General features: G+C 41.1%; 1 protein-coding gene and 1 pseudogene across 6 annotated transcripts in view; one reads left to right on the top strand and one right to left on the bottom strand.

The window, feature by feature from the left end:
• Positions 1–15,870, top strand: part of MCTP1 (multiple C2 and transmembrane domain containing 1) — a 1,234,258-nt gene that overhangs the window by 342,906 nt on the left and 875,482 nt on the right. The gene's annotated exons all lie outside the window — the stretch shown is intronic.
• Positions 1,251–1,431, bottom strand: LOC141080652 (U2 spliceosomal RNA; annotated as a pseudogene).

Below are 15,870 nucleotides of genomic sequence, written 5' to 3'. Positions count from 1 at the left end.
CCCATTTAAGGGGTCTTACTAAGATAGTAAATTATCCATTATTCTTTGAATATGGGGTAACTTACTGATCAATGTGGGTCTGATCTATAGGCCATCAATCATCCCAAAAACAGGGTTTTGGAACCTGGGAACTGGGCCCTACAGAGCCTGGTCTTGGATCGAGAGTGGTAGTATGTATGCTTCACCTCCACTCCATTCTTTGTCTGTGGGATTGTTGGAGAATGTCAAGGACAAACTCATGTGTATCCACAGTCCCATAGATAATAAAAAATTCCCAAACAAGACTTGACATCCATTGTGTCCCAGAGACCCATGGAAAGTGACCCTAAATACAGTTCCCTCCTCAAAGATTGCCAACTTATACAGTGCCACAGTCATAGTAACCCTTTCAATAGGATCCTGTAGTTGTATATTTCTATTTTTTCTGGGGCACTCAGGAAGACCATTGTACACGGCAGAATGGCTTCAGTAGCAGCTAGACTGCAGAAGACATGTCCTTTCCCTAGCAGACAGCGGCACTTCTATCAAGCAAAACATTGATGCCTTGTGCCTGTGCCACTACACATGGTGTCCATAGTGTTACATAAGCCTACTGGTAACATTTGCATTATCTGTATTCAGAGTGTTATCACTGTGTTATATGCGGTGTTACGTAGGACTGCAGGTAACATCTATTGTACAACACTATCTGTACTTAGTCATCACTGTTTTTGTGGTGTTACACAGGACTGTATGTGACATCTATTAAATTATCTGTTCTCAGTGAGTTATTGCTGTTTTCTGTAGCGTAATTTTTTTCTAAGGCAAGGGGAAAGGGAGGGGGCACAAAATATGCCTTGGAGCTTGGGCCTCTGATCTTTTATAACCCTAGCAATGCTCCTGGTCTAGAGATTTCCCTGGTAATAAGATTCACCAGTGCTAGGACTCTCTTGTGACTCAATGCAAAGCTAAAACCTGGCACCAAGTGTTGAGCTCCCCTTCAACGTTATCACAGGGGAACTAAGTATGACTTTGTGCCAAATGTCTAGCGGAGTACTGCTTCTTCTTCTGCAGACCACCAGCTGGTGTAGGAAGTCTTACAGGCAAAGCAATACTTCCTGGGGAAAAGATATCGTTATTATAGCTGCTCTATTCTAGACAAAAAAAAAAAGGTCTCTCCTGTGACAACTGTGACTATCATTAAAATAACAGTCCGAAAATACAACTTGCATTAATTTCAGTTCAATCTGTTTTTGGAAACTGGATTAGGGAAGGGGTGCACCAGTCCTGGAGGTACTGCAATACCAGGTCAATGCGTGGAGTGGACAGAGCAAGCTCTTTTTCTATCTCCCAGTTAATATATGGTCCCCAGAAAGGGGACGTATCAGATATTTTCGAATTTTTCGGACCATAAGATACACTTTTTTTCCTCCAAATTTGGGAGGAAAGTGTGGGGTGCGTATATCGGTCCAAATGTAATGTGGTGAGGGGGAAAAGGCAAGTGGGATCACACTCGCAGGAAGCAGGAAAATGTCTCCCCTGCAGGATTCCAGCGCTGGGTAAACCACGTGGTCCCGCTGCTTAAAGTGAAGTGAATATTCGTTAGCCGCTTCCTCGCCCACCTGTCAGCGCTCAGCAGTGAATGTGGAGCAGCAAATGAATATTTCTTCACTTAAACAGCGGACCCACATGGTTTCCCCAGCACCTGATTCCTGCAGTGGCCGGGTAGATCGTGTGTCCGGTGGAGGAGAAGGCAGGAGCAGGGTGCCACACGAGGGATCTAATACCTGACAGCACAGCAGGGCTTCTACTGATGGCGAGTGCTCCCCATATAGGACCTGTGGTGAGGTCATGAAGAGGGCGAGCTGGAGCATCACATGACAGCACAGAGCCCTCCCTCTTCATGTTGTCATCACAGGTCCTGCAGACACCACGTGTCATAGGGGTGTGCTTGGCTCCTGGGCATCTTTCCACTCACATCATGGGGTGAGCATTAAAGCAATTAAAGGCAGTTTGGTGTGCAATGTCACTCACTATGGCAGCCCCAGGGACTTTTTTTCATGATCGGCGTCTTTGACAAATCTGTCTTTCATTTCTTTTGATAATATGTGCATTTGGGTCAGCATAATTATTGATTTGAATTGGCTTTAAAGTTTTTTTCCTGAAATTATTATGGCTGATAAGGTGCACTGATACCTTTATGATTTAAAGTGCCTTTTTTATTACCTTGATGATAGTCACTATGTACATGCATTGATGTTTTGGACCCACTTGTTTTACTAGGGTCATTTTTCCTTTATTTCTTTGAGGTATTTTTTGTACTATATATGTCTAAAATATTTAATAAAGATTTTTTGATACCGTATAACTCCGAGCATGCCATATGATCTGCAGGGCATGCTGGGAGTTATACAGTTAGGTCCATATATATTTGGACAAAGACAACATTTTTCTAATTTTGATTCTCGACATTACCACCATGAATTTTAAACAAAACAATTCAGATGGGCGCCCAGGTCATTTTGCATTGATGAGATCACCTGTGCTTTCTTTCTCAGGATGTACCAAAGTGTAGATTTTGCCGCTCCTAATGTTGTAGCAATTTCTCGGATGGGTTTTTTCTGTTTTTGCAGCTTAAGGATGGCTTGTTTCACCTGCATGGAGAGCTCCTTTGACCGAATGTTTCCTTCACAGCAAAACCTTCCAAATGCAAGCACCACACCTCAAATCAACTCCAGGCCTTTTATCTGCTTAATTGAGAATGACATAACGAAGGGATTGCCCACACCTGTCCATGAAATAGCCTTGGAGTCAATTGTCCAATTACTTTTGGTCCCTTTAAAAACAGGGTGGCACATATTAAGGAGCTGAAACTCCTAAACCCTTCATCCAATTTTAATGTGGATACCCTCAAATGAAAGCTGAAAGTCTGAACTTCAACTGCATCTGAATTGTTTTGTTTAAAATTCATTGTGGTAATGTCTAGTACCAAAATTAGAAAAATGTTGTCTCTGTCTAAATATATATGGACCTAACTGTAGTTCTCCCATGGGATCTTAAAGCAGCACTCCTGTGTTATTTTTCAGTGCTGGAGTGGTGCTTTAAATATAAGCCCTGTGCCCCCATTCTTATACTCGCCCTCCAGCATCTTCATATAGTACTTTTCCGACTCCACACTGGTGCCGCAGCACCATATCCTACTTGTAGCTTCCAACATAATAACATACTATTATACATAATAATGCGACATATAATAGTATGTTATTTATTTCGTTAAATATTTTACCACATTTTTTGCTTCAAATATTTTTTTCCCTATTTTCCACCTCTAATACTTGGGTGCGTCTTATAGTCCGGTGCGTCTTATAGTCTGAAAAATACGGTAAACTGATAACAACAGATACTACACTTAATCTTAGCCATTAGTCATATTCCAGGGCTTTTTAAAGAAGCTGTACCCTTAATGATTTTTTTTCACTAAATCTGTGAATATGTGTACATGTATACTATAGTGAGTGTGTTGATATACTCCCCTACTGCCATATACCCATCATAATAAAGAATGTTGTCTGAAATCTTTACTTTGAAACAGGAAATATAAACTAATATTAAATATTCATTACAAATTACAAATAAGTAAATTAGAGAGAATATCAAGGAGCGGTGTGGCCCTTATTGCTGCTCTATATTAAAAGTCCCCAAATCCTATTTTAATGGGTATTAAGTGGTCAAGGGCTGACATTCAGATACCTTTAAATACAATCAAAGGAAACATTTTTTTAAAGGATATTACAGATCATTATGCGTAACCATTTTAGGGGGTAAAACTTTAAAAAAAACTAAATTTTATTTTTTCTATAGAACGCATTGTCACTCTAATGTGCATTTGAATTCAGCCCCTGTGATTCAATACTTTGTAGAACCACCTTTCACAGCAATTACTGTTGTAAGTCATTTGGGGTATGTCTCTCTACCAGCATTGTAGATGTAGAGGCTGAAATGTTTGCCCATTCTTCTTTGCAAACCAGCTCTAGCTCAGCGACATTGAATGGAGGCATTTGTGAACAGCAGTTTTCAAGTCTTGACACAGATTCTCAATGGGATTTAGGTCAGGACGGTGACTGGGCCATTCACACACATGAATATGCTTTGATCTAAATCACTCCATTGTAGCTCTGGCAGTGTGTTTAGGGTCATTGTCCTGCTGGAAGGTGAACCTACACTCCAGTCTCCAGTCTTTTGCAGCCTCTAAAAGGTTTTCCTCTGGACTGCCGTGTATTTCGCTCCATTCATCTTCCCATCAACTCTGACCAGCTTCCCCGTCCCTGCTGAAAAAAATATACCCGCAGCATGATGCTGCCACCACCATGTTTGATGGAGAGAATGGTGATTTCAGTGTGATGTGCAGTGTTAGTTTTCTCACACACAATGTTTTCTATTTAGCCCAATAAGTTCTACTTTGGTGTCATTTGACCAGAGCGCCTTCAACCACGTACTAGCCATGTCCCCTATATGGCTTTTTGCAAACTGCAAAAAGGATTTCTTATGGCTTGCTTTCAAAAATATGTTTCTTTTTGCCAGGATTTGTGGAGTATACAAATTATAGTTGTCCTGTGGACAGATTCTCTCACCTTAGCTGTGGATTTCTGGAGCTGCTCCAGAGTGACCATGGACCTGTTGGTTGCTTCTCTAATTATTGTTTTCCTTGCTTTGGAGGTCAATTTAGATAGATGGCCATGTTTTCCTAGGTTTGAAGTTGTGCCATACTCCTTCCATTTTTGGATGATGGATTGTACAGTCGTCTGTGAGTTGTTCAGAGCTTGGGCAATTTTTTTTAATAACCTTACCCTGCTTTACTTTTTTCCTCAACTTATATCTCTGACCTGCCTAGTGTGTTTGGTTTTCATGATGCTGTTTGATTCCTAATGTTCTCAAACAATCCTCTGAGGCCTTCACAGAATTGCAGTTGTACTGAGAATAAAGTTCACACATGTGGTCATTCCAGATTTTATTTAGGGGTTTTAGACTACAAATACTTGCTAATTTGTGTTGATAAAATCCCAATAAAATACATTTAAGTTTGTGGGTGTAGCATGAAAATGTGTATATATACAATGTATATATAATATATACAGTGGGGAAAAAAAGTATTTAGTCAGTCAGCAATAGTGCAAGTTCCACCACTTAAAAAGATGAGAGGCGTCTGTAATTTACATCATAGGTAGACCTCAACTATGGGAGACAAACTGAGGAAAAAAAATCCAGAAAATCACATTGTCTGTTTTTTTTTCATTTTATTTGCATATTATGGTGGAAAATAAGTATTTGGTCAGAAACAAAATTTCATCTCAATACTTTGTGATATATCCTTTGTTGGCAATGACAGAGGTCAAACGTTTTCTGTAAGTCTTCACAAGGTTGCCACACACTGTTGTTGGTATGTTGGCCCATTCCTCCATGCAGATCTCCTCTAGAGCAGTGATGTTTTTGGCTTTTCGCTTGGCAACACGGACTTTCAACTCCCTCCAAAGGTTTTCTATAGGGTTGAGATCTGGAGACTGGCTAGGCCACTCCAGGACCTTGAAATGCTTCTTACGAAGCCACTCCTTCATTGCCCTGGCGGTGTGCTTTGGATCATTGTCATGTTGAAAGACCCAGCCACGTTTCATCATCAATGCCCTTGCTGATGGAAGGAGGTTTGCACTCAAAATCTCACGATACATGGCCCCATTCATTCTTTCATGTACCCGGATCAGTCGTCCTGTCCCCTTTGCAGAGAAACAGCCCCAAAGCATGATGTTTCCACCACCATGCTTTACAGTAAGTATGGTGTTTGATGGATGCAACTCAGTATTCTTTTTTCTCCAAACACGACAAGTTGTGTTTCTACCAAACAGTTCCAGTTTGGTTTCATCAGACCATAGGACATTCTCCCAAAACTCCTCTGGATCATCCAAATGCTCTCTAGCAAACTTCAGACAGGCCCGGACATGTACAGGTTTAAGCAGTGGGACACGTCTGGCACTGCAGGATCTGAGTCCATGGTGGCGTAGTGTGTTACTTATGGTAGGCCTTGTTACATTGGTCCCAGCTCTCTGCAGTTCATTCACTAGGTCCCCCCGCGTGGTTCTGGGATTTTTGCTCACCGTTCTTGTGATCATTCTGACCCCACGGGGTGGGATTTTGCGTGGAGCACCAGATCGAGGGAGATTATCAGTGGTCTTGTATGTCTTCCATTTTCTAATTATTGCTCCCACAGTTGATTTCTTCACTCCAAGCTGGTTGGCTATTGCAGATTCAGTCTTCCCAGCCTGGTGCAGGGCTACAATTTTGTTTCTGGTGTCCTCTGACAGCTCTTTGGTATTCACCATAGTGGAGTTTGGAGTCAGACTGTTTGAGGGTGTGCACAGGTGTCTTTTTATACTGATAACAAGTTTAAACAGGTGCCATTACTACAGGTAATGAGTGGAGGAAAGAGGAGACTCTTAAAGAAGAAGTTACAGGTCTGTGAGAGCCAGAAATCTTGATTGCTTGTTTCTGACCAAATACTTATTTTCCACCATAATATGCAAATAAAATGAAAAAAAAACAGACAATGTGATTTTCTGGATTTTTTTTTCTCAGTTTGTCTCCCATAGTTGAGGTCTACCTATGATGTAAATTACAGACGCCTCTCATCTTTTTAAGTGGTGGAACTTGCACTATTGCTGACTGACTAAATACTTTTTTTCCCCACTGTATATATAGTGATGTAGTGACCACTGTGTCCACTAGGGGGCACTGTGTGGGTGTCCCAGGAGAGAGGATGAGTGGTAGGGTGCTGAATGATTGTTATGTATCCCAAGGTAGGTGGCCTTGGGATGTAATCTTGAATTTGTGTGTTGATCAGTAGAGGTACTGCTGAGCTTCTGTTACACTGTCAGGGAGAGCGTTTCAGGTAGCTGATGAGACGGGCAGAACCAACTACCTACAAATCCAACCAGAGGTGTGTCTATAATGCCATAGTAAAGAATGTATGAATGCTTGTAGGACCTGTGATGAGGTCATAGCCATGTGACCCGGTGGGCGTGACTGCGGCCCTGGTGGCCAGGGTAGGTCACATGAGTGAATACTTGGACCCGGTTGGTCCGTATGGAAGGTCTCATCTGGGCTGACGTGGCTGCCTTCCTGACAGCATGTGGACGCTGTGTTTAATGGCTGCAAGTGCCTGAGAGTTCCCAGGGGAGGGAATGGATGTCTGCAGTGTGGTGAAGCAACCATGAGCTAACCCAACCACAGGGTGAGATAACTGTGAGGCTAGAGAGCCTGCGTATTGGACATTGCATAACCTGTGTGACTACAGGGTTAACAGAGTGAAGCTCTGTCATGGACGCTATGCTGTTGATATGAACTTTCTGTTGCTGTTCATGGTTTATGATGCTTAATAAACCACATGGACTGTTGGAGTTATATGAGAAACCCGTACCGGACCTGGTTATTTGATTGCCTAGCGATTGTCCACTACCTGAATAACAAGCGCTACCTTACAATATATATGCATTATATTCACCAACAGGTGCTTATTCGTGTTTTAAACTTGTTTTATTTCTTACATTATATTAAATTGGATTCACACTTACTGAAGGGTCAGGCAAAAGTGGGTTGAAATTAGCATTAGATTGTGATATAGTGGCAGATGCTACCACACTCGGGTATATGACAGGTGTCCAGATTTCATATATACAGTGGGTGAAATAAGTATTGAACTCGTCACCATTTTTCCAAGTAAATATATTTCTAAATGTGCTATTGACATGAAATTTTCACGAGTTGTCAGTAAAAATCCATCCAATCCACACAGATAAAGAAATGAATCCATAGAGGTTCATAAATTACTTTGTGTGTAATTATGAGATGTGACACAAGGAAAAAGTATTGATCACTCCTACTGAAATTTAATTAATACTTTATACAAAAGCCTTTGTTGGTGATGACAGCTTCAAGACGCCTCCTGAATGGAGAAACTAGTCACATGCATTGCTCAGGTGTGATTTTTTTGTCCCATTTTTCCCATAAACACTCTTCAAATCCTGAAGATTCTATGATCTCTGAGTTTTAGTTTCTTTCACAAAATTTCTATTGTATTCAGGTCAGGTGATTGGCTGGGCCATTCTGGCAGCTTTATTTTCTTTCTCTGAAAACATTTGACAATTTCCTTGCTCTATGTTTGGAATCATTGTCTTGCTGATATGTTCACCCTCATTTCATCTTCATCATCCTAGTAGATGGCAGCAGATTTTTATCAAGAATGTCTCAGTACATTTGTCCATTCATCCTTCCTTCAGTTATATGAGGTTTGCCAGTGCCATATGCTTGTATGATGAAAAAGCCCCACACCATTATGTTTTCACCTCCAAATTTCACTTTTGGCATGGTGATTTTTGGGTAATGTGCAGTGCATTTTAACATCCAAACACAATGTGCATTATGGCATCCAAAGATTTCAATTTTGGTCTCAACTGACCAGACTATATTTTCCCAGTATTTATAAGCTTGCCTAAATGTTGTTGTGCAAACTTAAAACACGCTTGAACATGCTTTTTATTCAGCAATAGAGTCTTGCATGGTAAGCATTCGTACAGGCTCTTGATGTTGAGTGCATTACTTATAGTTATCTTTGAAACAATTGTAACAGCTGATTCTGTCTTTCTGTAGCTCTCCACAGGTGGTCCTTGGCTCTTGGACAGCTCTTCTAATAATTCTTTTCATTTCCCTGTCTGAAATCTTGAGGGAAGCACCTGCTCGTAACTAGTTTCTAATGAAATGATGTTATTTCCACTTCCAGATTATGGCTCCAACAGTGCTCACTGGAAATTCTTCAGTAACCAATGCTATCAGTATATTTTGCAACAATAAGGTTGCAAAGGTCTTGAGACAGATAATTAGTGTTACCCATAATGAGATGTTTCCTGTGTAGCCTCTTGGTAAAGAGAGATCTTTTTATAAAACATCAGTTGAACCAGCTCATATTTTTTTTCATTAAGTTGTAGGATTGCTTTCTAATTACTGATAGATTTCAGCTGGTGTCATGACTTCCCATGGCTGTTTGCACCAGACTTTCTTTGTGTGTTCAATACTTTGTCCCTGTGTCTTTTCTCACTATTATACATAGCTTAATTTATGGACATCTATGGCTTGATTTCCTTGCCTGTGTGGATTGAATATGCTGTGGCCGACATCTGGTGAGAAATTCATGTCGATAGAACCTTTAGAAATATATTTACTTTGAAGACTGGTGATGTGATCAATACTTTTTTCACCCGCTGTGTGTATGAAATCTGGACACCTGTCATATACACTAGACTGCTAGCATCAGCCACTATAATGCAATATAATAATATATGATAGTAGGTACTCACTTATTATTTATTTATAAAGCACCATTGGTTCCATGGTGCTGTACATGAGAAGGGGTTACATACAAATTACAGATATCACTTACAGTAAACAAACTAACAATCACAGACTGATATAGAGGGGAGAGAGGACCCTGCCCTTTCGGGCTTACATGCTAGAGGATGGTGGGGAAGGAGACAGTAGTTTGGGGGGTTGCAGCAGCTCCAGTGATGGTGAGGCGGTAGCTCCAGTAGTGATGAGGAGGCAGCGGGGATCATTGCAGGCTGTAGGCTTTCCTGAAGAGGTGGGTTTTCAGGTTCCGTCTGAAGGATCCGAGTGTGGTTGATAGCCGAAAGTGTTGGAGCAGGGAATTCTAGAGGATGGGGGCTATTCGGGAGAAGTCCTGGAGGTGGTTGGGTGAGGAGTGAATAAGTGTGGAGGAGAGAAAGAGGTCTTTGGAGGCCCAGAGATTACGTGAGGGAAGGTATCGGGAGATTAGTTCAGAGATGTATGGAGGAGACAGGTTGTAGATGGCCTTGTAGGTCAGTATTAGTAATTTGAATTGGATACACTGAGGGAAAGGGAGCCAGTGAAGAGATTTGCAGAGGGGAGAAGCGGAGGAATAGCGAGGAGAGAGATGAATTAGTCAGGCGGCAGAGTAGAAGTTGGACTGGAGAGGTGCAAGGGTGTTAGCAGGGAGGCCACAGAAAAGGATGTTGCAATAGTCGAGGCGGGAGATGATGAAGGCATGTACAAGCATTTTAGTAGATTGAGGGGTGAGGAAGGGACGGATTCTGGAAATATTTTTGAGCTGGAGGCGACAGGAGGTGGAGAGAGCTTGGATGTGCGGTTTGAAGGACAGGGCAGAGTCAAGGGTTACTCTGAGGCAGCGGACCTCCGGTACGGGGGAAAGCGTGATGTTGTCAATTGTTATAGTATGGTCGGGTAAGGAAGGTCTGTGAGATGGGGGAAAATGATTAGTTCTGATGTGTCCACATTGAGTTTGAGGAATCGAGAGGAGAAGGAGGCTGATAGACACTCTGGGATTCTGGAAAGCAGAGAGGTGATGTCTGGGCCAGAGAGGTAGATCTGAGTATCATCGGCATAAAGGTGGTACTGGAATCCGTGGGACTTTGAGTTGCCCCAGGCCAAATGTGTAGATTTTGAAGAGTAGGGGTCCTAGAACAGAGCCTTTGGGGACTCCAACAGAGAGAGGGTGGGATGAGGAGGTAGTGTGGGAGTGGGAGACGCTGAATATGCAGTTGGAAAGGTATGAGGAGATCCAGGATAGGGCGAGGTCTTCGATGCCAAAGGAGGAAAGGATCTGTAGTAGGAGGCAGTGGTCAACTGTGTCGAAAGCAGAGGACAGGTCTAGAAGCAGGAGTATAGAGTATTGTCCGTTAGCTTTGCCTGTATGTAGGTCGTTGGTAATTTTGGTCAGGTATGTCTCAGTGGAATGATGGCGGTGGAAGCCAGATTGTAGATTGTCAAAGAGCAAGTTAGAAGAGAGGTGGGAGGAAAGTTCAGTGTAGACATGCTGCTCCAGGAGTTTAGAAGCGAATGGGAGCTGCGATATTGAGCGATAGCTGGACGTGGCTGTTGGATTGAGGGTTGGCTTTTTAAGGATAGGCGTGATTGTGGCATGTTTGAAAGCAGAAGGGAAGGTACCAGAAGTTAGTGATAGGTTGAAGAGGTGGGTTAGGGATGGGATAAGAGTGGTGGTGATGTTGGGGAGGAGGTGGCAGGGGATAGGGTCAAGTGCACAAATGGTGAGGTGTGATTTGGAGAGAAGATGAGCAAGATCCCCTTCAGTGATGTTAGATAAGGAGGTTATGGGGTTTGGGCATTGGTCTGGTATATAAAGGGGTTGTTGTGGTTGAGCAATAAAGACTTGCCGTGTTTGGTCTATCTTATTTTTGAAGTGTGAGGCAAAGTCCTCGGCAGAGATTAGGGAAGTTGGAGGGGGCAGTGGTGGGCTCCCCCGCCGGTCGCTGTTCTAATTGTTGGCGGCCACCGGCCAGAACTTCCTGATCGCGGAGCTGCTCCATCTTCTGGTAGTGACTGCGGCCAGGTACTGCATATCTGCCTCCTATTGATGTGATTAGGATATAATAATGATAGGTCATCAGTTTAAAAGTAGTGGACAAGCTCTTTAATAAAATCTTAGGCTTACTGTCAGCTATGAAGGAGAGTATTAACATTTAGCCCCTACAGCTCTGTGACCGAACTTTATAACTACGACTCTTCTAATTCTATGTTTGCTGTTAATAAACAAATCAGACATGACACCAATTCAATTAAATTGTTTTGCAATGCAAAGTGAATGCAATATCTGCTGTATACAATTTCATTAACAAATAATGTGGCTTTATACATATCTGTTGGCTGTGTGCTTACACACTTATTGCTAGGAAGGATTCTATAGAAGAGAAGTGAGGAGAATAAAAATACTCTTGTTGGGTTTTTCATGGAAATTCTACCTATATTGCATGCATCTAAAGACTGCTGCTGCCAATTACCTGCCTCACTGAAACATTTTTACAGGTGTGTGGGTAATTTAATTGCCAAGTTTTTTTTTTTATTTCAATTCAGTTTGAGGGACAATTAACATCAATTTTACATCAAACTTGAAAAACTCTTTTAGAACCAGATGATTTTTTTTTGCTTTTGAGCTCTTGTATTTTCCTCCACTTTTTCGAAGAGCCATACCTTTTTTATTTTGACTTAGACATATGAGGGATTGTTTTTGTACTTTTAAGATACATCTACCATTTCATTTTTTGTTCATTAGAGCTGGTCAACTTGTTTTTTACTAGGTGAGCCAACATTTTTATTGATTCCAATTTGGGGTAGATATTATGTTTTGATCTACCGTTTACATTTTTTTTTCTTCACAGTTTTCACAAATCATGTTAATTAATTTTGTATTTTAATAGATCAGACTTGCCCAAACATGGTGATTTAAAATATATTAATTTTTTTTATATTTTTAATATCCGTAGTTTTAATGGGGAAAACGGTCTGACTCGAGTTTTTACTTTTAATTTTTACATTTACATTACAATTTTTTTTAACCTCTGTAGGGAACTTGAACCTGTGATCATCTGATTGTCTGTACTATATAATGCAATGCAGCTGTATTGCAGTGTATAGTAAGGCTATGTGCCCACATATGCAGAAAATTTCTGCATGAAAACCAGACTCCTTCCCAGAAAACGTGAGTTTTTTCTGAGCGTTTTTTGCGCATTTTCCACGCGTTTTTGGGAAAAAACGTGTTTTTATGCGTTTTTTTCCGCTCGTCCCCAGTCTCATAGAAAATAGCTAAAAACGCGGACTTTTCCGCAAAATTAATGAGCATGCTGCGTTTTTTACCGCGATGCATTTTTTTGTGGAAAAAAAACATCAATATGCACCAAAAGTGCAAAATGCATTAAAATGAATGGGATGCTTCTTTTAAGCGACTTTTAAGCATTTTTGCTGGTAAAAACACTTAAAAAACGCTTACGTGGGCAAACAGCCTCATATTCAGTTTCCTATGAGCACTAGCCATAGGCTGGTTTTCATAGGAGCCCATTATGGCAGGAATTAGGGTCTTCAGTAGTCCCTCGGTCTTGCCATCCAGGCATGATGCATGCTCGGCTCCTGACCCTGCTCCATACACCCACTCCTGACAAGTGCCGTACATGTTCAGTGTCTAAAGTAGTTGCCCACTATGGAGTAACTTGTCATTCAAGAGTTGAGAAAAGATAAACAAAATTAATACTAACCTAACACATATATATATATATATACTGTATATTTTTTTTTAACGTACCTGGGCTACATAGCAAGGGGTTTTGTAGGTGTGCACTGAGCATGGAGACCTGCCAGCTTTTATTAGGTCTTCCATGGACAGACTTTCCACAAGCCACTCCATTTAGCAGGTCCCAAAGGAAGTCTGGCCTTCAAGGGTACTTACTAAGAAATGTTTGCTGGCCGGAGAAGAGAGCTCGTAGAGGTTGAACGTCATGCTGGGGAAAAATCAATATGGGCATATAGAAGACAAAATCAGAAAACAGGGACAAGGTCAGGAGATAATTGAGATGTGAACTAGGTGGACAGAGGCATAGGCAAAATTAGCAGGCAAATGGAGGGTAAAGTCAATCGGGGGTGAGCAATGGGAATCTTGCAAGCTGAATCAGGGCAGAGCTTCAGCAGTATAAACCAGGGCAAGTATAACCTTATAACTAAGGAACCTAAAGGATAACGTTTCTCTTTCTGGAGAGTGACAAGACAGGCCTGGCATCTTAGCGTGAGGAGACTTATAAAACATGCATGCTCTTCTGAGAAATTAATTCTGCAACTTGACATGCCAGGCCTTGCTTGCCAGTCTTTACAAGAAGAAACGTTACCCCTTAGATCCCAGTCTCAACCCTCTCTCCTAGCCAAATCAGATCTCATGCATTGCGCTTTTGGGGGGTAGCACCCCGAAACACCATGTCTGCAAATTGAGATTCTGTTTTGGCTTTTATCCTAAGTCATATTACAAGGCTCGTTAAAGGGTCGATGTTGCCTTGTAGGATTGTTACTTCCAATGGGTGGCACTAGATTTCAAGTCCTCTTCCTCTCTGAAGAGACCATTTGCATATTTACTTTCAAAGAGGGAGATGCACTTTCTATTCTCCCACCAGGCATTTTTCAAAGCTCAAAAGACTGAGCATATAACCAAGTTGTTTTGCAATAAAAATGAATAGGCAGAGCCTTTCAAGTGTTTTTTAGTGATTTTTCAGGTGTCTTCTTAGCAGACTAGCTCCCAAAGGATTCCTCAAGATGCTCATTGTGCACACACCCGAGAAACTCCACTATAAACCTAAAAACAATGTTATCTGCTCAATGAAACATTGTTATACAGAGGGATAGTTTCACTATGATCCTTCTATAGTCATTAAAAATAGTGTATATTGAGCTGAGTGTAAAAACAGCTAATAAAAAATAATTTGTGCAGTATACTCAGACTTTTCATAGTAAATAGGATTTTTATCTTTCTTGAAAACCAATAGTGAATTTTCTTTGGCTATTTGTGTTGGATGATCTATTTTTCTTTTGAGGTTATTATAATAATGTTGTAAATTAAATCAGGTTTTTGTAGCTACCTCATAATGCTATTCTGTTGTTTGGTGTATGGTGCTTGTGCCTAAATAGTCCATCGATATCAGATGAGTGGTAGTGGTTAGAAAGGCCATCAATATGAGATTAGTGGTGATGATTGGATAGGCCATTAAAATTGAACTGATCTAGGTCTAATACCTGGCGCTCCCGGTCACTGATCCCCTTAGTGGTTATGGGCTCACCTGATCAAGTTGATTCTGTAAGCCATATGTAGGGGTAAGTAACATGGAGTGGAGAAGAGGGAACAGGGCAGCTGGTCTTGCCAGTTGACCTGTGGATCAGTGAGGACTAGCACACAGGGTAACAAGTACAGTATACAGAGAAAGGAAGCAGGAAGTACCAGGTAAAGTAGAGCCAGTTGTGAAGATACTCACAGAAACAGTAGATGTAGATGGCAATATGGAACTTTCAGCAGAAAATGTTTAATAGCAGAGATGTAATAGCAAGCTGGTTTTAGCTTGCAAAGAAGAGATATGGTTACACACAGGAATAATAGATGAATATGCAAATTGGTAACTTGCTTGCAAAGTAATGTGTAACTGTAGAGATGTATGCAACTGTAACTTGTAGCAAGAAAATGGTTAACCACAAAATAGTAGTAACGTATTGGCCAGTTTGCTTACAGAGATGAGGTTCAGGCATAAATACATTAGCAGAAATTTGTTGGCAAACTGGAAGGTTGCTTGAAGGGAGGAGTTAGTTTAATTGCAGAGACTGAGAATAGTGGGCAGCTTTTCCATCTGAGAAAATAAAGAACCTCATCCACAACTACCACACAAGACTTCAAGCTGTTATTGATGTTAGAAGGGGCAATACACAGGGTCATTTGGATGTTTTGGGTTGTCATTATGATTTATAAAGAGAAAATACAGTAGTTTGACAATAAATGGCTTCAACCCTACCACTGACCTTGAGTGGAGAAAAAGTTTGGGTGTTATCATTGATATTCTCTGTAAAAAAGGCCAAGAAAGCAAACATTTTGCCGGGGTATGTAAACTTTTGAGCACAACTGTATATCTGATAGTTAAATGCCCCCTTGTCGACCATGTAAAAAAATGTGTCCACTAACATTACTTGCAAGGCATGTACCTTTTTTGGAGAAAATTCTGGCTCACATATCTTGACAGATCAGTATCAACGCTTGTATTATGCCTGGGTGCCAGTCTATAAGTCTACAGTCAGAATAGAGGTGTTATTCATTATATAACTGTTTTAATATACAAGTGATGAAGTGCTAATACAGTTTCCCAATGCTTTGTTACACCTGTTAATATGATGAATTTAGAGCCGGTCACACTTGGCAGTGCATGCGGAATAGAGAGAAATTCCACTTTCGGAATGAGTGACTTGCTTTTATTCAGGTCTTTA

The sequence above is a fragment of the Dendrobates tinctorius genome, unplaced genomic scaffold (assembly GCF_039654945.1).
Source record: "Dendrobates tinctorius isolate UK_male_01 unplaced genomic scaffold, ASM3965494v1 ptg000003l, whole genome shotgun sequence".
Taxonomy (NCBI): Eukaryota; Metazoa; Chordata; class Amphibia; order Anura; family Dendrobatidae; genus Dendrobates; species Dendrobates tinctorius.
This window is presented reverse-complemented; position numbering and strand designations above follow the sequence as displayed.